The following is a 23,714-nucleotide window of genomic DNA, read 5'->3' on the forward strand; positions in this document are numbered from 1 at the left end:
ACTTGAGACTTGTTAGATATATATCTCAATAACAAGCCCCAAGTACAGCACAGAGGAGCTGGGACACGAATGATGGGATGAAAGGAAGCAACACAAAGGAGCCAGAATACAAGTGACGCTTGGGTACAGGTTACAGGATGGAGGGACGGGGATGTAGGTGATGGGATGAGGGACCGTAGAACAGAGGAGTTGTGATACAGGGAAGGATAGGAGAATCGGCACAGCAGAGTTGGGATACAGGTGATGGGATGTGGGGAGGTAGCACAGAGAAACCTGGACACAGGTGACGGGATGGGGTGATAGCAAAGGTATAGTATGAAGCTACGATGCCCGCAGCAAGCACTTGTTTTGCCACCCCCTGCGCCTTCCCCCCTAAAGTGTGGATACTTCCCCCCTAAAGGCAACACTTCGTTAATGGGAACATTCACATCAGTCCATCCCCAAACCCCAGCCTCTCACATGCCACAGACAGCCTCCTCTCCAGTCACAGTTCAGCCGCTGCCTTAGATTCACGCTTTTGTGATCCCAGCATCAGAGACCTGGCAGGGGAAGTTTGGATGCAGCAGGGAGGAGAGATGGAGATACTGTAGGACAGAGTAGAAGGGAGGAGGGATGGAGTCGGGATGGATGAAAAGGGTGAATTGAAGGACCCAGGCAGGGGAAACTGTCCACGGTGGTCAGTAGTGGCTGAAAGGGGAAATAAAATAATAAATGCGACCCGGATAGCGCTCCCAGCTAGAGCAGGCGCCTGGACCATGTGCTCCACTGGCTCTGCCCTCCCCTCGCTACATGGGCTAAAATATTGCCTAGGGCATCTAGAAACCTTGCACTGGTCCTAAACATGACGGTGGGTGTTATATTAGGAACTGTAATGGTGCTGTGGAGAAGTGTGTGGATGGTAGGATAAAATGGAACATGTCACTGATATATAACAATAGGTTTCTGCTACCAGTTTAGTTACATTAGCGGTAGAAACAGGAACTTAGTAATGCTGCATATTACTTTTGAACAGTATTATTGATCCAGGACCTCTGGTGTAATGATAGATATGCTGAGACACAGATAAAAAAATGTGAAAGTACATTTTATTTGGTGCAAATAAGGGATCATGACAAAAACGTAATTGATAGTGAAAACCATATACGATGGCTTTCGTTCTGAGGACTTCTGGGATCCACGTGGCTCAGGTTTTCCCGCCTTGCTCGGATTCTAAATCAAGGCAAAAAGTCATCATCCGGCTTCGGATTGTCGCGGGTTTTGGATTCTATATAAGTCCCTCCCACGGTAATTCACGTTCCATTTCACACTGACTTCAGTCTGCTGAGCTGTTCTGTGCAATGTGTCCATTGTCCGCTGTGCTGTGTCCAAACTCTTCTCCTCCAGTGGCTGCTGCCATGCTGTGCCACTCCAGTCCCTGTGCCAGTGGCTGCTGCTGTATCCATCCACTCCCTGTTTCCAGTGGCTGCTGTGCCCACTCTCTTCACCTCCAGTGGCTGCTGCTGTACTGTGTCCACTCCATTCCCTGTGTACAGTGGCTGCTGTGCTGCTGTGTCCATCCTCTCCCTGTGTACAGTGGCTGCTGTGCTGCTGTGTCCATCCTCTCCACCTCCAGTGGCTGCTCCTGTGCTGTGTCCATCCAGTTCCTGTGTCCAGTGGCTACTGCTGTGTCCATCCAGTTCCTGAGTCCAGTGACTGCTGTGCAGCTGTGTCCATCCTCTCCACCTCCAGTGGCTGCTGCTGTGATGTGTCCACTCCTTTCCCTATGTCCAGTATCTGCTGCTGTGTCCATCCACTCCTTGTGTCCAGTGGCTGCTGTGTCCATCCTCTCCACCTTCAGTGGCTGCTGCTGTGCTGTGTCCACTCCAGTCCTTGTGTCCAGTGGCTGCTGTGCTGCTGTGTCCACCCTCTCTACTTCCAGTGGCTGCTGATGCGCTGTGTCGACTCCTGTCCCTTTGTCCAGTGGCTGCTGCTGTGTCCATCCACTCCGTTTCCAGTGGCTGCTGTGTCCACCCTCTCCACCTCTAGTTGCTGCTGTTGTGCTGTGTCCACTCCTGTCCCTTTGTCCAGTGGCTGCTGCTGTGTACATCCTCTCCACCTCCAGTGGCTGCTGATGCACTGTGTCCATACAGTTCCTGTGTCCAGTCGCTGCTGCTGTGTCCACTCCAGTCCCCTTAGTGTTAAATTATTATTGGCCGAGCTAGATTTCCAGTACAGGCAGACAGCAAATCATTGTTTATTATTTTTATAGTGCAGGAGTTATTATTAGTAGTACTATTCTAACTGTCACACAGTGCTGGACTCCGCAGGCGATACCACACTGCAATATAAGCAGTGTGACTCCGCAGTTGTCATTTGCAGAACAAGTAAAAAAATGTATAAAAAGTTTTTTTTTTTTTTTAAATTGTTTATACAACCTGTGTGTGCTGTCCCTCAGTGCATTTGTTTACCTACCTATAAAAGTGCTGTGTCTCTCCACGTGAGCTGAGATGCGAATTAAAGTAGAAAAAAATATATTGTTTTCTATTGTTTGTACTACGTCTGTGAGCTGTCCCCCAGTCGTTTTTTGTTCATGTACATATAAGCGCTGTGACTGCACTACATCTGTGCACTGTCCCGCAGTGCGTTTTTTGTTCATGTGCATATAAGCGTGTCTCCATACAGTGTGAGCTGAGTGTGTTGCAGTTGGTGGCGAGGTTTTTTTATTTGTCTTTATCAAAATCAAAATGTTATTGTGTGTATTTATCCCTCATACTCAGACTCTCTGATGCTCATAAATATGGGGTGTGATACCCAATTAGGTGGGGGTAGTATGGCCAGCAGGTAAGCCGCCTCATATTTGTTAGTAGGCTGAATTGGAGTTAGCTGCTCTGCAGCACATCTACTAAGTTTCTTGGCTTCTCTTTCGACCCTTATGAGGAATCCTTGGCTACTGACAATGTAATCTTTTATGGCCTTAAATTAAATTTTTTTAATCAAACAATGAATTAAATAATGCACCATTTTCATCCATTTGGGTGCTTGTTTTTTAATAGCATTTTCCACTTCTCTGCTTTGTTTTTTTTTATAGCAGCAATAAAATAATGATTAATCAATCAATTACTCAATCCATCAATCAATCAATCTCTCTTCCACTACATACTCTAAATCCATTTCCCTGTACTGCCCTCGGGCCTATGATCTAATTTTTTTATTAATCAAAACATTCTATATTCTATAGCATTGTATAGTTTATTTTAAACTGCCATCCTGTCTTTCACTGCAGTGCCCCTCTGTTTCCTAGATGCACCATGTTTCAAGTTGAACTGCCACGTGCTTATGCCACCCACTGCTGTCACTTAGCTTAGTCAGCCAGCTAGCTCGGTGCAACCTTTTGGCCTAAACTGGATGAAAACAATATTGTGAGCAGTCAGGTGGTCAAAATTTACTGGAAATGAATGTTATTGAGGTTAATAATACTGTAGGAAGAAAAACAGGCCCAAATTATGTGACTTTACCAGTTTTTATAATTGAGAAAAAAAATACAGATCCAAAACCAAAACCAGTGAGGGCGGTTTTGGCAAAAGCAAAACACGAAGTTAATACAGATCCAAAACACTGAGGTCGGCACACATCTCTAGTTATAACCAGTTCCCACAGTATAGCTCAGATAGGTACATAATACGCATTCACACAGCAAAACAAACGTGGGAATATTTACAGCTGCAGTCTCTCACAGATAGACCCCTCTTTAAAACATACTAATTTAAGCTGGCTACAAACTACATCACCATCTCAGAAGCAATACACAGATGTATCCTATGTATTACTACGTGTCTTCTGCTTAGCCATTCTGATAATAAGATCTTGCAACACAGCGTCTCATGTCGTACAATACTAGGCCCTTCAAGGTCTGGTATTGTATGAGCTTGTTTTGTCCAGTGGGAATGTAGAAACCATATTTTTAACCCTATAGTCACACCTGGGCAGTAGGCCTGATCCAATCTGTACATTGTGTGACCCCTGTATTATTCATTCTATCCCCAATTTGCTAGGATTTATAAGTTTCATATATTCACTATCCTATATTACTGTAACGTGTTAGCACACAATTTTAATAGTTATGAGAATTAAAATAAACTGGACGCAGGGATTCATAGTGAACTATGAGCATCTGGAATCAGAGTGTACTAAGCGCTATACTAACATGTTTTTAATACTGAGCATCAAGAGTAATTTTTGTTGGATCATAGAGTATTTTTTAAACTCTCATAAGAATAGTCAGCATCAATTTTAATGATTACAGTTGTAAATTGATTTATATTTGGGGTAATTAACAGGGCTGTGAATCCTATCTTAATGGGGGCTGCTGATATGAAGAATTAATTGTAGCATTAAACTGAGCTGGGAAAGAGAGTGACTTAACTGACATATGGGTAGATTTACATAAGCTTAAGTGATGTTGCCCATAGCAACCAATCAGATTCTAGCTATCATTCTCTATTGCATTCTAGAAAATGATACACAGAATCTCTACTTGTGTGTTTTAGAAGCTTTAGTAAATATACCCTGTAGACCGGACCAGAGATAACCAATAAGGTGATGCAACATGGAGTGCAAAGAGTGGAAAAGTGGACCAGTGCAAACGTTGCCCATAGCAACCAATCAGCTTCTACCTATCATTTTCCAGAATGTACTTGATAAATGTAACCTCAAAGATGATTGGTTGCTATGGGAAAATTCTCCACTCTTCTGACTGCTTGATACATCACAAACCAGGTGCACTGAAGTACTCTTTGCCTCATGATATGCTTTAAATCATTTGCAAATTTTATCTTTCTGATCTTTTCAGTGTTTGGTTACATGAGAGATAATTCATGTGATTATTGTAGATGCATGGCACCTAGCACGTGTTCCGTGTACAAAGGTCCAGTATGGGACTGCCTACATGTTCTCCTGGCTGGATTATCAAAGAGCACAATCCCACAGATACAGTAATCATTTGTGCAGGCTTAAAGTTCAGTCTTTTATAGATAACTCTGGCAGCATCTCCACAAACATCTCTTCTACTAAATCTCACACGGATATTAGGAGGTAGAGAGCATAGACCTGATGAATCACTGCTCTAGGGATGTGCTTAGGGCAAATCTAATTAGGAAGCCTCAAGTGGAAAAATCAGATAAAAAACTATTATGTAGACAGTTAGAATACCCCCAGTCCGAAGGTCCAGGTTAGGTTCTGTATATGCTTCATATCTGTCTTTCAGTCCCACAGTCAGTGACATGTGTAGCCTATCCCATAGGGGCCGATGTTACAGAATATCAAACAGCTCCAACAACTACTGCATGCGCTTTCTCAAATAGCAATTTGTGTTGATAGCTCCACAATCTGAATCTCCTGTCCAAACCTGACTTCAGTACTGTCAATGAAGACTGACAAAAAAAAACTATAATAAAATGATTATACAAATAATCAGTTTACGTTTGAGGATATTTTTACGATTATGCTCAAAAGTTGAATAGAAAATTCCTAGGAAAATCTAATTTGACACATTCAGTGGGTCATATATACTAAGCCTTGGAGAGAGATAAATTGGAGAGTGATAAAGTACCAACCAATCAGCTCTTAATTGTCATTTTTCAAAAACAGCCTGTACCATGACAGCTCGGAGCTGATTTGTGGTACTCTATCTCTCTGAACTTTATCCCTCTCCAAGGCTTAGTACATCTCCCCCAGAAACTTCTACCAGTATCTGTCCATTCCATTTCCAGTCAAATTCTCTAGGTCCAAAGTTTCCTGCTATAATAATGCCTTGAACCTTTCTTTTCCTTTGCAGATGGATTTCCTGGACAAAATACAACAAAAGTACAGCCTCCAATAAAAGCCGCCCCAGCTCGGCCATGCAAGCCCTGAGGGTAGTAGGACCCAGTCTTTTGATTGGGATTAGACAACACCTTTCCCTCCTACAACTGGCACATTGCTCATCATACTCCGTTCTCAAACACATTCTAATGAAATCCACTTTTTTATGCCAGTAGCAGAATGTCGCTAGTTTTTTATAACTTTAGGTTACCTTCTTTAACCTTTAAGTTTGAAATTCAGCAGCAGTTCCAGAGACATCAATTAATCACATGTCACAAGCGAGATAATGATCGTTTCCCTTCAAGATATTTCAAGACGTTTTCTACTTATAACAAGTTTGGTAAAAATAGAAGGAAGACAAAGAAAAGGAGAAGAGTTTTATCTCGATAGCAGCGATAATATACATTTACAGAAAATAGGTTTTACTATAACCGATATCTTTATTTTGCAGCATATACCATACACATAATTACAAAATTGCACAATACACAATAGCAAAACTAAAATGATACTGTTGGAATGGCAGGGAGGGAGCATGGCGGTATTAGTACACTCTTTGGCAACTAACTATAAAAGACAAGTATTTTGTCAACACTGCCACTGGGGTTAATTGTAGGACATAGCAAGTACAGAGATGGATGACAGCAGCATCCAAAACCTTCTTCCCAGGAGGAAGATGTTGCTTGAAATTAACCTGTTCTGTTGACCTCAATGGAAAAGATCCCGTGTTTAATCACAGTCTTTAATAAAATATATCAATCAGACCCTGACAGCTCTTGTGTTTTGTTTGAATTTGAAAAACAATGACGTATGCTCTCTGCTTTTACTGTTTGAATTACAAATTCCATTCATAAAATCATTGCAATCATATTACTAATTTATGTTTATAGTGTACTAATATTTTCCCAATTACAAAAGATATAAAAAGCCACATATAAGCACACACATAAATAGCCACAGGGTCAAGATAAAATTCAGCTTGAGTAGTTGAATGACTATATGAGACAGTCTATTTTAGCTAATGTCATATCAATTTGTGAACTATGCATAAAACAAATAATTTACTTTGATAGCCACTTTATTAAACTGACAACTAGAATTCAAGCTAGCACTTAAGCTAAGACTGGAGCATTGGGTGTTACACATACAGTACACTCTGAGTGACAGGCTTTATTTAGTAGTACAGTAAGTTCTTCCCTCTACTTTGTGCTCACCTGACCCAAGAAAAACCTAAATTCATCACAGCATGGACACTAAGAGGTGTTAAAAGAACCAGTGTTCACCTTCACAACCTCAGGTGTGTCCCCTGAGACCGGAGGTAAGACTGCCCATCTATGGACCACCGCAAGCGGTGACTCGCCTTACCTGTCCCCATAGAAACTAGGCTGCAGTCTGGGTCTGTCTGCGGGGTCGGCTAGCAAGGTCCCAGGATACCCGCCGAGATCACCAGGCGGAGCTGGCATTGCAACACCTGGAGAGGTGATGAAGTGGCAGCACAGATGTCCCACTGACAGTCTGCTGCTGTATAATAAATGTAAAAATGTAAAACAAAGAAAATTATAACAGTAAAAGCTTTTGGGCTGCTGAAGCAGCCCACTGTTATAATGGTGACCCAACTCCGGCTGGGCACCAACGAACCTGAAGTGCCTCTGGCTCAGGGGCAGGGTATATGGGGAAGGACCATTGCATCCTGGGAGCAAAGCTTTAACTGTTCATGCCCGGTTTTCAACCACCAACTACACCCCAAGGTCTGTTGGATAGCATAGGTAATGTGTAGTTTGTTGGGTAGTATGACTAGATTGAAAGCTGTTGTATTGCGGGGCTAATGTGAAGTCTGTTGGGTAGTATGGCTAGATTGGAAGATGTGTGATAGCATGGATAATGTGTAGTTTGTTGGGTAGTATGGCTAGATTGGAAGCTGTTGGATAGCATGGGTAATTTGTAGTCTGTTGGGTAGTATGGCTAGATTGGAAGCTGTTGGATAGTATGGGTAACGTGCAGTCTGTTGGGTAGTATGGCTAAATTGGAAGCTGTTGGATAGCATGGGTAAAGTTTAGTCTGTTGGGTAAAGCAGGTAAAATTGCAAACTGTTGTATAGTAGAGATGATGTGTAGTCTTTTGGATATCATGAGTAGCTTCCAATCTAGCCATACTACCCAACAGACAACACATTACCCATACTCTCCAACAGCCTCCAATCTAGCCATACTACCCAACAGACTACACTTTACCCATGCTATCCAATAGCTTCCAATCTAGCCATACTACCAAACAAACTATACATTACTCATGCTATCCAACAGCCTCCAACCTAGCCATAGTACCCAACAAGCAACACATTACCCATGCTATCCAACAGCTTCCACTCTAGCCATACTACCCAACAGACTACACATTGCACATGCTTTCCAACAGCTTCCAATCTAGCCATACTACCAAACAGACTACACATTAACCATGCCATACAACAGCCTCCAATCTATCCATATACAATCCAATCTAGCCATATACAGCCTACAATCTAGCCATATACACACTAAACATTACCCATGCTATCCAACAGCTTTCAACCTAGCCATAGTAACCAACCGACTACACATTACCCATGCTATCCAACAGCTTTCAACCTAGCCATAGTAACCAATCGACTACACATTACCAATGCTATCCAACAGCTTCCAATCTAGCAATACTACCCAACAGACTACATATTACCCATGCTCTCCAACAGCCTCCAATCTAGCCATACTACCCAACAGACTACACGTTACCCATGCTATCCAACAGCTTCCAATCGTGTAGGCATATGCTACCAATCGTGTAGCTTCCAATCGTGTAGCCATATGTAGCCATATAAGTATCCGATCAACTAATGTGGGGGTTTGTTAGTGTGAAAGCAGAAACCCGTGTCCTGCACTGATCTTACATTGGCCACCACAACCATCACAATTAGTATCTGCACTTGCACCAGCCCCATGCTACTGTAGGTGCATGAGCTATGTAAGAAACAGGTTTCCCTCCCCTGTACATATCACTCAGAGCTTTTGATCCATGTACATATCACTCAGAGCTTTTGATCCATGCCCATGACACTCCTACAAGTCAAGAGATATATGAAGCCTTGGGGAGCGGTGGAGAAATTGCCCAAAGCATCCAATCAACGTCTGTCATTTCAAATACTATGATAGATAAATGATAGTTAAAAGCTGATTGATTGTTTTGCAGTATTTCTCTACTTTATCTCTCTCCAAGACGTGATACATCTCCCCCAGGGATTGGTTATGTGCAATCACATTGTCACCACCCAGTTCACACCCCGAAATGCCTTATTTCATGTAAAGGCAGATCGAGCCAAGGAGCTCATTCAGACCCTCTCGTTAGATGCGTTCGCTCACTCCCAGCGTATGCAAATTCAGTGCATGCCCAGCATGGCAGACGATCGCACGGCAAGGCATTAGCACGCCCACTTTGTGTATGCAGACGCCCACCAGCCATTCATAAGATGCCCACTTGTGCACGTCATCTCCAGGAACTGATTGAAAACATTGGTGCATCAAATATCATCGGATGCGATCGTAGCGCTTGAGGTTGACTTTACCCTGCCGCCACTGACGTCACAAGGGGAATGCTGGCTCCCTCTCAGTGACAGGAGCCGGGTGCTGCATTAGGTGCAGCACTCAGCTCCTAGCTCAGTGAGGGAGCCGGCACTCAATCCGGCTGGTCCCCGGGGGGCTGCCTGCACCTCTAGCCTCCACCCATGATGCCACGCCCACCCGTGAGGCCACGCCCCCTAATTTTCCGACACGCAGCTATGCCGCACAAGGTGAAGAGTGCCTGTCCTCCCCGCACCAGGTGTGATTTCAGGTACGGACGCCACTGTCTGCCGCAAGCACTGCTATCACTTCAGTGGGATCCCCCCTCCAAGTGACGTGTACCATGACGCTGCCTTTTAAATTATGTATGCCTCTGAAATGACGTTGCAACACAATGGTAAGCCTGTGTTTGCACCTCCACTCCCCCATTTCTAGTGGTCTATCACCACCCACAAACGGTTTCTCCTGTCACTCATTCTGCTTGGCTGTTTATGCGCAACAGGCGAACGCATTCTGCTCTTTTGCAGTGCTTTGCGCACATGCATTGCAATGCATAGGCATGCGCAGATCACAACTATCGGCCAGCTACGAGCGATCACATCATAGCAAGAGGGTCTGAATGAGCTCCTAAGTTCAATCAAACTAGGATGAACATATACAAAGATTCATAGATGCACTTTATGCAAAACAATCGCCATTTGTGTCCGTGAACTGAGATGTGTAACAGCATCAGCCCAAACCCGGTAATGATTCCTGTATGATATCAGTAGGAGAATTTGCTGTACCTCCTGGTAAACTTGCTCACTATTTAAAAATATAAATCCCTCAAAATATTGCCCCTGTTCACTTGGAACAGATGGATTATCAACTCAGTTCATGCTTTTTTCTATCTACTCAAGTCTTGTTAGTGCCTCCACCCAAGTCTCAAAATTCTTTAACCAGGGCTTGCTTGGGATAGCCCCTATACCGTATAACAGGATTAATGTAATAACTCCCCCTTACCCAATAATTGGACATAAGTAATAACAATTTTAGTTTACAAATAACAACACTATGGGCCAAATGTAATAGGGTGAGAGTTTAAAAAATGTGAGAGTTTAGCAGTAAACTCTCACATTGGTTGAGTTTTATCTTCAAAATGGGAAAACATCTGAATGAGATTTTAAATCGTGAGAGTTTTTCAAGTCTAAAAAAACATGCAAGTTCGCTCTGTTACTTTGTTTTTGGACTCTATTAAATTGGCAAAGTTTAAAAAGTGTCAGAAACTCTCACTTTTCTAAACTCTCACCCTATTACATTTGGCCCTATATATCTATCTATCTAGCTATCTATCTATCCATATATTAATTGGCACTGTTCAGTATGGATGTTAATGTTTTATACAGAAACTAGCTGATGTACCGGTTTTGCACTGCATCAATATATTAAGTTTTAATATGTGATGTCATGCAAAGCCATCTGGTGGAAGGCCCAGAACAGGCTCCCTGGGTCAGGCAGTGTTCTATCAGTGTCTTTTCATATCAACTTACTTCACCCTGGTCAGACGAGTTACCTGTCTGGACGTTTTGTCTGTTAGCCAGTACAGGGTGTATCCGGGACACTCAATACTACTGCAAACACCTGTGGCTCCACACCTCAAAGACCAGTACAATCCGTCCATTTCTACCAATAGAGGGTAATTATCTCCTCCACAGACTCTATATGCACATTGTCACTTTCTATCGGGATATTCTAACTTTTGACCCTAAGCTGTGCATTAAGTCTTCCTCAGCCACGTTTTTTACTATTACTCATTTATATGTTTTATTGTCTATGAAATTATGACTTCTTATCTATGGAATATTCTTTTATCGTTTTATGAAATATTTCTAATGTCTATGAAATGATTTAAATTTGTTTACGAAATACTAGTATCACTATTCAAAGATATCATAGGAGACGGGGTTCTTTGTATTCACTGAACCCTGAAACCCAAGGTCTCAGCAGAGTAAGTGCCACACACACAGGTATACCACCCCTTTTGATTTGTATCTAAAATTCTATATATATATATATATATATATATATATATATATGTATGTATATATACTGTATATATAAATAGTACATTACCAAGAGATAATCAGCAATTTCTTTGTTTCATCTTAAATCTCTATACCAGGCTATTTCTGGTATACTTTGCAAACCCCTCCCCTTGGTCAAAGTATTAGCTTATTGTACACTTCCATTCAGATGACACTATGGGGCTGTTGTGACAAAATGGATTTCTGCATTAGCTGAGGAAAACACTTTGTCAAAATGTATCCCCTTTACATAATCTCACTTTCTCTATATCTATTTCTTCTCCTTTCCCGTAGATCTAGTAGGACCTATGGTATGGGAAAGTTTCTTTAATTGAGTCTTTCTCTTTCAGTTGAGCTGATCCCTATGCAGAAAGTTTCTTGGTATCATAAGGAGATGCTATAGTAGATGTCCCTTCTCCTTAATGCAATCAAGACGCATTAAATAGTGGTGGTTACTGTATATGCAAATGTCAGTAAAGTCTTTTCCCTTAGGAATACCTAAAAGGGCAGTGCTGCTCTGTGCAGACATGGGCTAACTCAGTTGTGTGTGGTGATATATTTGAGATACAAGCCTCCCACTATCTGTGTCCTGTTGTTCGATCAGCACCTCTGACAGAAACCACCAATGGCACATTGATGATAGGCATGCCCATTAGGATACAGCAAAGATGAAAAGCAGACTCAGCTGCTATTCTCTCTAATAAGCCGCCTATCTGGAAGTGAAAGTGATGCAGACCATAGTTGGCTGCCACCCATCTATCTTCCAGGATCCTCAGCAGAGCAACCCAACTATCAACTGTCACCAGGCTCTGTCTTGTTTCTCCTAGGTTGCATGCTGGTTCTCTCTCTCTCTTGGTTTCAGCATATGCTGAAAGTCTCTAACAGTCTCTTGTACCATCGGGTCTTTCTGATGCCCATATGAGTCTGTCTAATAATATATTATTAACTAGGTTGTCACACTTAAACTTAACACTCATTTCTTTACTATATACATCTATTAATTAAATACTTCCTGACCCTAGATCAGTGGTTCCCAAACTGTGTGCCGTGGCACCCTGGGGTGCCTAAGGACATTTGCAGGGGTGCCTTTAGCTTGGTGGTCCAGCACCAAATAAAATTATTTCTGGTCAATATAATGTAAATATGTGGATAAACAGAAGCTCAAACCTACCACCACCACATAACTGAATCTAAAGATGACAGGTAAGCACAATTTACTTCACTTTGCTACTTTACTACATTTTTCTGAATTTCTCAATAACAAACTTTTGGCTTAGGGACGCTGTTAAAACAATGTTGATACTCTAGGGTGCCGTGATTCAAAAAAGTTTGGGAACCAATGCCCTAGATAAATAGAACCCCTTATTATAGTAATTCACTGTAGGGGTAACATTCTCCTCCTGGTGATCTGGCACCAGATAACAGAACAAACAGCTTGACCAGTAGAGGGTGTCTGTAACACATATGGTGGATTTTAATAATTAGAGGTTCTATACATCTAGGATAAGGAAGTCACTACTAGCAGGAACACCATTAAAAGGTAGTTGGCTTAAAATATATTTCTAGAAGTGTGTAATTAAGACAGCTGTAACATTTTTAAAACTTGCCGTTATATTGTGCAATATATATACATACACACACATTTATGCAGTGACAAAAGGGAGGGGTAGAGCCCCAAACCAGTATCTTGCCTAGGGCCCCATAGGGTCTTACCCTGGCTATGACCATCTTCCTGGGTGTGTGTGTGTGTGTTCCTTATACCTGTGCTAACACAAGGTGTCCCTATTACTACCCCTACCCAATCCCTCCTATCACCATCACCCTCACCACCTCCCTAGCTAGCATGTGTCGCTTCTACCCCTACCCAGTACCTTTTACTACTACCAACATCATGCCCACCATCTACCTCAGCTGCCAGGTGTCACTACTACTACCCATAGCAGATTTTTAAAGAATTAAAGAAACAGTTTTTAAGGGGCCCCATTTTGTAATTTGCCCCAGCCACCATCAGCCCTAGTTATGCCTTTGATCGGGCATAAACACTAATACAAGTTTCAGGTTTTACAACCGGCCCTTCATAAATAAACCCCCTAGTTTTAAAAATAAATCATGGAAGACAAAACACAAAACAGACGCCTAATTCTTAAATTGTCAGTTAGAATTTGAGGGTTAATTGTATGGCAAGGATTAGTGAAAGGTGGTGAGTAGATTAAACAACAAGTCGCATGTTTCTTAGCAATTTTATGTGCAATTTGGAAATGGAGCCTTACTAATCACCAAGCCGCACATAAAATAGCATTTTTTTGTTTGATAGCCAAAGCTGACTAGCACTGTGCCCCTCTTGATACTCCTAGTAAGTTGGTATGAGTAATAATTTGCAAATGTGGTGCAGTATTTGTTACACTACAATCAGCAGCATGCACTAACAGCCCATTATTGCCTGCTGGCACCTTTATAAATGTATGCATCAGCATTCATGTTGCCACCGCTGTGAATATGTACATCAGTGCATATGGACACTTATAGAGCCACAAAGTGTTTGGCCAGTAATATAGTTGCCCTATTAATTCATAGGTGGGGGTAGTCCACATGATGAGTGGGGAAGGTGCTGATATGAGGAGAAGAGCAGGAGGAGTGGGTACGGGGTTCCCTGTATTAAGTGCCCCGGGTGACCCGAAGGTTTAATCTGGGCCTGCATATAACACTCTGGTAAATTTACTAGGAATTGTGTTTTTCCCATGGTTGTCCGAGATTAAACATGAGTATGAATGATCAGACACTGGGGTTTTTTCTAAAAGAAATTTGGGAATTTACTAAGCTCCCGTGTATGTCAGGATTGTGTTTTCTGATGGTGAATCTGATCGTTCCTACCCATGTTTAATCCACGCGCCTAGAATTAGGTTAGTTAGTACTTACCTTAGGACGATCGGGATTTCCTCCTCTGTCGGGATGCCGCTGTCGGCCATGCAGCCAGCAGTAAATCATACTGAATCCATTTCAAAAGCCAGCATCCCGTCCATCTGCAATGTGACTACATCCCATCAGTGAGATACATGCATGCTGCTTGTTTGTCTTAAATCAAAGAAAGGGTTAATTTCTTTTTTAAAGAATGGTGTGGGGTACTCCCCATCGTCCCCCGAAGCAAAACCAGCCCATGGGCTCCTGAGCCAGTCCTAGCTCTAAAAATACAGGAGGGAAACGTATAGGGTTCCCTGTATTTTATTAACCAGCACTGGGCTTTGTGAGCACAAGCTGAAGATCTCAGTGGAGGTGGGTACCCTCCCAATAAAGGGGTCCCCCCCTCTCCCGAGCACCCCAATATGATTACTATTGTTTTTTACAGTGGAACTGCAGGTGCCAGCAGGATGCCAGCACCCATACCCCACCTGTAAAAAAAAATAGTAAAAACACAGTACACACAATGTTGAAAGTATAGTTTTATTACATACAAAACACACTCGCACATACTTACTAGGGGTTGGATCTGGATTGGTTTTGCCAAAACCACCCTTCCGTGTTTTAGGTTCTGGGTTTTGTGTTTTGGATCTGTATTTTTTTTTAAAACAGCATAAAAACAGCTAAAATCACAGAATTTGTGGGTTTTTCTGCTCCTATGTTATTATTAACCTCAATAACATTAATTTCCACTCACTTCCAGTCTATTCTGAACACCTCACACCTCACAATATTGTTTTTATTCCAAAAGGATACACCGAGGTAGCTGGATGACTATGCTAAGCGACACGAGTGGGCGGCACAAACACGTGGCCCATCTAGGAGTGACACTGCAGTGGCAGACAGGATGGCAGTTTGAAAAACTAGGCCCCAAACAGTACATAATGCAAACAAAAAAAGAGGTGCAAGATGGAATTGTTATATAAACAGGACATGCACACTTTAACAAGCCAATCATTTCAGCGCCAGGGTCTGCCACATGACTGTGGCTGAAATGATTGGTTCGTTTGGGCCCCCACAAAACAAGCTGCCAATTAATCTGTCCCTGCACAAACTGGCTCTACGGAGGCAATATGTCGTCCTCATCCTCCTCATTCACCGATTCCGCACCCTCTTCAGTGTTGTGTACATCCTCATCCTCACAGAGTATTAATTCGTCCCCACTCGAATCCACCACCACAGGTCCCTCTGTACGTTCTGGAGGCTGGTCTCCCTGGAAGAGTTGATAATTAATTTTGATGAACATCATTTTCTCCACATTTTGTGGAAGCAACCTCCTACGCCTTTTGCTGACAAGGTTCACGGCTGCACTAAACACTCTTTCGGAGTACACACTAGAGGGGGGGCAACTCAGGTAAAATAGAGCCAGTTTGTACAGGGGTCTCCAAATTGCCTCTTTTTCCTGCTAGTACAGGTACGGACTGTCTGACATGCCTACTTGGATGCTGTCACCGATGTAATCCTCCACCATTCTGTCAATGGTGACAGTATCATATGCAGTGACAGTAGACATGTCAGAAATTGTTGTCAGGTCCTTCAGTCCAGACCAGATGTCCAAACTTGGTCCTGCCTGCCCTGCATCACCGCCAGTGGGTTGCTTTGGATGCCTAAGTTGTTTCCTGGCAGCCCCAGTTGTGGGAGAAAATGAAGAAGGAGCTGTTGACGTGTCACGTTCCGCTTCAGCTGACATGTTTTCACCAGCTGGTCTTTGCATCTCTTTAGGCTTGTGTCAGCCGGAAAGAGAGACAGCACATAGGCTTTAAACCTAGGATCGAGCATGGTGGCGTTTCTGAGATGCTGCTACTGGTGACGCTGCTGTTGTTGCTGCGTAAGGTGATACATCTACCCAGTGGGCTGTCGCAGTCATATAGTCCTTAGCATGCCCTGTTCCACTTGTCACATGTCCGTGGTTAAGAGGACATTAGGTACAACCGCATTTTTTAGGACACTGAGGACACTTTTTCTGACGTCTCTGTATAGTCTTGATATCGCCTGCCTAGTGAATCTAATCTAGATGGGGTTTGGAACTGGGGACACACTACCTCCATCAATTGTCTAAATCCCACTGCACTAATGGTGGATACCGGATGCACGTCTAACACCAACATAGCAGTCAAGGCCTCAGTTATATGTTTTGCTTCAGGATGACTGCTGTCGTACTTCATCCTCCTTGCTAAGGACTGTTGGGGGGTCAATTGTTTAGTAAAAGTAGTGGTGTTCCTACTTCCTCTCTGGGATGATGAACGACACCCAGCAGCAACAGCAGCAATGGCAGCAGTAGGCGTAGCAATGCAGGATCCTCCCGAGGAATCCCGGATAGAAGAGTCAGTCATGCCAGTGACATGGTCTGCAGGACTACTTCCAATCCTGACTAATGAGGAAATTGACGAGGAGGGAGTTGACGGTGTGGTTTGCAGGCACTTGGATACAACAGGACAACGGGATATAGGTGTCCCTGGACTGCTTACAGTCTTAGCCAAAGTTTCTGAACTTGACAGTAACTTTTTATGAACGCGCTGCAGGTGACGTATAAGGGAGGATGTTCCTAGGTGGTTAATGTCCCTACCCCTACTTATTTCACCTTTACATATGGTACATATGGCAAGACAGTTGTTCTCCGGATTTGGATAGAAATATTGGCAGACCAAAGAGGTGGAATGTTTGGTCTTCTGCCCAGGCATGACCGTGATGGGCTTTTTCATCCCACAGATGACAACTGTCTCCCCCGGAGCCTGATTTAAACAAACCACATCACCATCAGAATCCTCCTCGCCAACTTCCTCCTCAGCGCCAGCTACACCAGTATCCTCATCCTGTTGTACTTCAACAATGACTTCTTCACTTTGCATATCAGCAAGTGGACTGTGGGTGCTCCTTCCAGCACTTGCAGAGGACGTACAAATGGTGGAAAGAGCCACCTCTTCCCATCCAGTGTTGGGAAGGTCAGGCATCGCAACCGCCACCACACTTGGACTCTCCTTGGGGATTTGTGATATCTTCTTAGAATGCACAGTTCTTCGCTGTGCTTTTGCCAGCTTAAATCATTTGATTTTTGTAACAGGAGGAGGGCTTCCATCGTCATGTGAAGCTGAACCACTAGTCATGAACATAGGGAAAGACCTTAACCGTTCCTTGCCACTCCGTGTCATAAATGTATATTGGCAAGCTTACGTTTCTCCTCAGATGATTTAAATGTTTTTTTTAAGGTCATTTTCCTGAACTTTTTCATTTGGAATTTTATCTGTCCTCTACTATGACATTGGGCATCGACCTCGGCAGACGACGTTGATGCCATTTTATCGTCTATGTCATGACTAGTGGCATCAGCTTCAGCACTAGGAGGAAGTGGTTCGTGATCTTTCCCTATTTTATTTTTATCGGACAAAGTTTTGTCCTCCATTTATGTTATATTGATAAATACGTGCGGCTAAGGCGCACACAAACACAGAAATGAAGAATTTTAATTTTTTTTGGGGGTGCACTTTGGGGGTTACACCACCCTTTAACAGACTTATGACACAGGCACACGCTTGGCGTTGCTCCTTTGTTGATGCACGTGCGGCTACTGCGCATACATTTCACACACAAACACAGAAAAAAAGAATTGTTTATTTTATGTGGAGTGCACTTTGGGGGTTACACCACCCTTTAACAGACGAGCCAGCCGGCCCTTGATTTATAACACAGGCGCATGCTTGGTGCTGAACCTTTGTTGATGCACGTGCGGCTACAGCGCATACAATTCACAACACAGAAAATAAGATTTTTTTTTTATTTGGAGCGCACTTTGGGGTTACACCACCCTTTAACAGCAAGCTGGCCCTTTACTTATGACACAGGCGCACACTTGGCGCTGCTCCTTTGTTGATGCACGTGCGGCTACAGCGCACACAATTTACAAACACGGAAAAGAAGAATTTTTTATTTTTTTTGGAGTGCACTTTGGGGGTTACACCACCCTTTAACAGACTTATGACACAGGCGCACGCTTGGCGCTGCTCCTTTGTTGATGCACGTGCAGCTACAGCGCACACAATTCACAACACAGAAAAGATTTTTTTATTTTTCAGAAGTGCACTTTGGGGGTTACACCACCCTTTAATAGATGAGCCAGCCGGCCCTTCACTTATGACATGGGCGCATGCTTGGCGCTGCTCCTTTGTTGATGCACGTGCGGCTACAGCGCACACAATTCACAACACAGAAAAGAAGAATTTATTTTGTTTTTGGATCGCACTTTGGGGGTTACAACACCCTTTAACAGATGAGCCAGCCCTTTACTTAAGACACAGGCGCACGCTTGGCGTTGCTCCTTTGTTGATGCACATGCGGCTACTGCGCATACAGTTCACACATAAACACAGAAAAAAAGAATTGTTTATTTTTTGTGGAGCGCACTTTGGGGGTTACACCACCCTTTAACAGATGAGCTAGCCGGCCCTTGATTTATAACACAGGCGCATGCTTGGTGCTGAGCCTTTGTTGATGCACATGCGGCTACTGTGCATACATTTCACACACAAACACAGAAAAAAAGAAGAATTGTTTATTTTTTGTGGAGCGCAATTTGGGGATTACACCACCCTTTAATAGACGAGCCAGCCGGCCCTTCACTTATGACACAGGCGCACGCTTGGCGCTGCTCCTTTGTTGATGCACGTGCGGCTACAGCGCATACAATTCACAACACAGAAAATAAGATTTTTTTTTTTTTATTTGGAGCACACTTTGGGGGTTACACCACCCTTTAACAGCCAGCTGGCCCTTTACTTATGACACAGGCGCACGCTTGGCGCTGCTCCTTTGTTGATGCACATGCGGCTACAGCGCACACAATTTACAAACACGGAAAAGCAGAATTTTTAATTTTTTTTGGAGTGCACTTTGGGGGTTACACCACCCTTTAACAGACTTATGACACAGGCGCACGCTTGGCGCTGCTCCTTTGTTGATGCACATGCAGCTACAGCGCACACAATTCACAACACAGAAAAGAAGAATTTTTTATTTTTTAGAAGTGCACTTTGGGGGTTACACCACCCTTTAATAGACGAGCCAGCCGGCCCTTCACTTATGACACAGGCGCATGCTTGGCGCTGCTCCTTTGTTGATGCACGTGCGGCTACAGCGCATACAATTCACAACACAGAAAATAAGAATTTTTTTTTATTTGGAGCGCACTTTGGGGGTTACACCACCCTTTAACAGACAAGCCAGCTGGCCGTTTACTTATGACACAGGCGCACGCTTGGCGCTGCTCCTTTGTTGATGCACGTGCGGCTACAGCGCACACAATTTACAAACACGGAAAAGAAGAATTTTTTATTTTTTTTGGAGTACACTTTGGGGGTTACACCACCCTTTAACAGACTTATGACACAGGTGCACGCTTGGCGCTGCTCCTTTGTTGATGCACGTGCAGCTAAAGCGCACACAATTCACAACACAGAAAAGAAGATTTTTTTATTTTTTTGACGTGCACTTTGGGGGTTACACGACCCTTTAAGAGATGAGCCAGCTGGCCCTTTACTTATGACACAGGCGCACGCTTGATTCTGCTCCTTTGTTGATGCATGTGCAGCTACAGTGCACACAATTCACAAACACAGAAATAAATGGGGGGTTTTGGAGTGCACTTTGGAGGAGCACCCCTGATGGACAGATCATCCCCTGGACAACATTACAGCACCCCTTTAGGACTACAGCCTTTATGGGACACTGCACAACACAGCCCAGCCAGCCCCTATAGACTTTTGGAGTGGACACAGCCCCTATGAACAACTGACTGCAAAACACAGCCCTGTCAGCCCCTATGGACAACAGCAGCACAACACAGTCCAGCCAGCCCCTATGGACAACAGCAGCACAACACAGCCCAGCCAGCCCCTATGGACTTTGGAGGAGTGGACACAGCCCCTATGGACAACAGCAGCACAGCACAATACAACACAACACAGCCCATCCAGCCCTAACTCCCACCCTCCCTCTTCACTGTCCACAGCCGGAGTGAGAAATGGCGCCGACACGGGGACCTTTTATAGAATCCAAAACCCGCGAGATCCGGAAAGCGGGATGATGACGTTTTGCCTCGATTTCAGTTCCGAGTCAGGCGGGAAAACCTAGAGCCGGACTCGGTTTCAGGCTCGGATCGAGGGGGCTCGGTGGAGTTTGGATTTCAGAAATCCGAACCCGCTCATCCCTAATACTTACCTTCTGCCAGGTGATCGATCCACTTCTCCAGTAGAATTCCCACAGCTTTCCTAAAAAAAAAAATCCAATACCTCCTGGCGTAGGTCGGTCACCAACAAAACTGACTTGTGTGCATTGCTGAATCATCCCCTTTGTACAAATGAAAACCACCCTTGCGTATAAGTTTCTTATTTGGTATAAAAAAATAAGTGTAACATACCCGACCTGACCTACTGTATGTCTCCCTGATGAAATGGTTTATGTTTGCATGTGGATTGGCAATTCTAAAAAGCATATAACAAGCAGCATTACAATGTATTATTATTGCTTATGAAAAATTTTTCTTTTAAGTGAAAAATCTATTTTCTACAATCGCTGAAAGCGCAGCCCCTGCGAGGAAGGGAAATATCTTGTACCTTGAACTGAGCCCTGGAAAAGCTAAATTAAGCTGCTCAATCATAAAATGAAAACATCAAATTTGGTACACATCTCGTGGGAAGGATTTATTACAAAGACCAGTGTAATTTAGATACAGAGCACAGATACACAGAATGATATACATATTCAAGGTTACCTTTACTGTATGTCAGCATGACACAGGAAATCCAATTGCAGCAGGACTGGATATATTATTCTTTGTTGAATTCTTCTAGTTTTGCTGTGATGAATACAGAACAATCATCTGAAAACGGGAACCTCTAGATCTACCTTTAGAACTCCCAATTCATTATGTGTATGTTCCGTACGTGCTGCAATATAACTGTTCACTAGATTACCTCGGTACAGCTCTTGTCAGAAGGCCTGCTGGAATAATAGAACTAAATAGCTTAGCAATTGAGGCTTTAATAGGGAATACAAGAATGGGAACAGATGTAATTAATTACAAGCACTATACAGAAAGTCAGGACAGTGATGCCATTAATGTGAAAGTGACGATACAAATTGTTGACTATAATACATTACGGACAATAAAAAAGATTTCCAGTTGTCGCTGAATTATTGCACCCGCAATGTTCATCAATACGTCAGCTGGCTAAGCACTATTAACATGAAGAATGTTCAATCATAATGGAGACATTGGTGGGGCTTTCCTGCTATGCACTATCAATACAAAGCAGTTAAGCCATTGTACATGTATTATTGCACAGTGTACCCACTACTGTATGTTACAGAGGGGTAAATGTACTAAGCCTTTGAGAGAGATAAAGGGGAGAGATATAAAGTATCAACCCTGGGGCATATCTATAATGGATGCAGGATGTACAGTGCACACAGGCCCCTGGGTCCAGGGGGGCCCACAACGCACACCCTGTACCCATATATTCTTATATTTACCTGAAGACCCACGTAGATTCCGGCACTGAGCCAGAATCTACTGCCAGTGCTGCACCGTGGGACCGATGGAGAGAGGAGGGGGCCCGCACTGAGAGCCTGATTCAGAGCCGCTCGTAAGCGGCCGCTCGTTCGCTCTGAGCGATGTTTGCGCAACTGCGCATGCGTATGGTTCGCAATGCACATGTGCAAATCAGTCATTGTGGTCGGAAATCGTGTGCTCGTAAAACAGCGAGGGGCTGCTAATTTGATTGACAGAATGTACCGTTTGTGGGTGGTAACAGGGGAAGATGCTTGAAAACGGGGGAGTGGAGATCCGAACGCAGGCGTGCCTAACGGTCAAAACGGCGTTTAATGGGAGTGCATAATTAGTAAAGGAGCGTCATCGATCACGTCACTTGGTTGTCTTTTAGCCTGAACTGCATGCAGTGATAGCGGGAAGTAAATCCTACCACAAGCACTGCGAGTAGTTCAGATGCCTTTCGATGTTCCCGATTAATATAATAAATAACGGAGATGACGTGTGATGCGAACAGCAAAGGGGCGTCTTTACAAATTAGCGAGCGCATTTTTCAGATGTTCGCTCAGACATAGAGGCGTCAACACACCGCAAAGAGCGAGCTCTCAATATAAATATCCGGCCCCTTTTTAAGAACAAGCGTCCGCAAATAGCGTCCGGGTCTGAATCAGGCCCTGAGTCTGCACACGGACCCCCTCCTCTCTTAAAACGCCCCTGTACCAACCAATCAGCTCTTGTCATTTTTGAAACACAGCCTGTAAAGTGACAGTTAGGAGCTAATTGGTTGGTACTTTGGGGTCTATTTACTAAGCTTTGGATGGAGATAAAGTGAACAAAGATAAAGTACCAGCAAATCAGTTCCTGTCATGTCACAGGCTATGTTTGAAAAATGACAGTTAGGAGCTGACTGGTTGGTACGTTATCTCTCCACTTTATCTCTCTCTAAGGCTTAAGGTGCCCACACATATACCGATGTGCTCACGATATACGATTTTATGGCCAATTTCCTCATGAACTTTCACGGGAGCTCCCTTGCCGTCGTGATCACGATTTTGGAAAAAAGACACCCAATCTGTCTTACGATCTCACGATCTATCGGATCGTACGCATCGTGAGATTGGCCATAACAAATCGTGAGTTGAAAAAAAAAATAAAACAGGCTCTTGACTATTGGAGGGAAATTTAAATAGCCATAACAATGGGAGGGGCTAGCTTGGGAGTATAAAAAAGCAGGCACCCTAAACTCTGTGTACATTCTGCTCTGCTACTAGATGAGGCTAGGTGTATTCCTGCTGAATCCTGTACATTGCTACTGTGCTCTTTGTAATTGGCTTGCCTTATACAAAGTTTATTCTACCTGCAAGTGTGTGCTACCTACCTGCATTCTATCCTGTTCCTGAATTCTGTACTGATGCATCCCTATCGGTATAGAGTGTTGGTCGCTGAAGCCGGGGTCCGGGAGATTAGGAAGAGGGCCCAGCGAAGAAGGACGAGAGCATGCTGGACCAAGGAGTGGCTGCTACAAAGGGATACCCGCTCTCACATGTCCCTGCTGATAGAGATCAAGGAGAACAACCCGGAGGACTATCGGAACTACCTGCGCATGGATGACGCCAGCTTCCAAGAATTGCTGCATCTGGTGACCCCCCACATCAAGAGACAGGACACAAGGTGGCGGAGGGCAATCCCTGCTGAAGACAGACTGGTGGCTACCCTTAGGTACCT

The 23,714-nt window shown here is 43.7% G+C and overlaps 1 long non-coding RNA gene across 3 annotated transcripts in view; it reads left to right on the forward strand.

Annotated features, from left to right (window-relative positions):
- The window catches only part of LOC148542749 (uncharacterized), a 76,105-nt gene extending 69,534 nt beyond the window's left edge, over window positions 1-6,571 (forward strand). For all 3 annotated transcript variants that reach the window (XR_015877454.1, XR_015877425.1, XR_015877493.1), the window contains exon 4: window positions 5,813-6,571. This is a non-coding gene — a long non-coding RNA (uncharacterized LOC148542749). The remainder of the gene's footprint in view (window positions 1-5,812) is intronic.
- Window positions 6,572-23,714: the final 17,143 nt, after the last annotated feature.

Source organism: Taudactylus pleione, unplaced genomic scaffold (assembly GCF_031769625.1).
Source record: "Taudactylus pleione unplaced genomic scaffold, aTauple2 ptg000009l, whole genome shotgun sequence".
Lineage (NCBI taxonomy): Eukaryota > Metazoa > Chordata > Amphibia > Anura > Myobatrachidae > Taudactylus > Taudactylus pleione.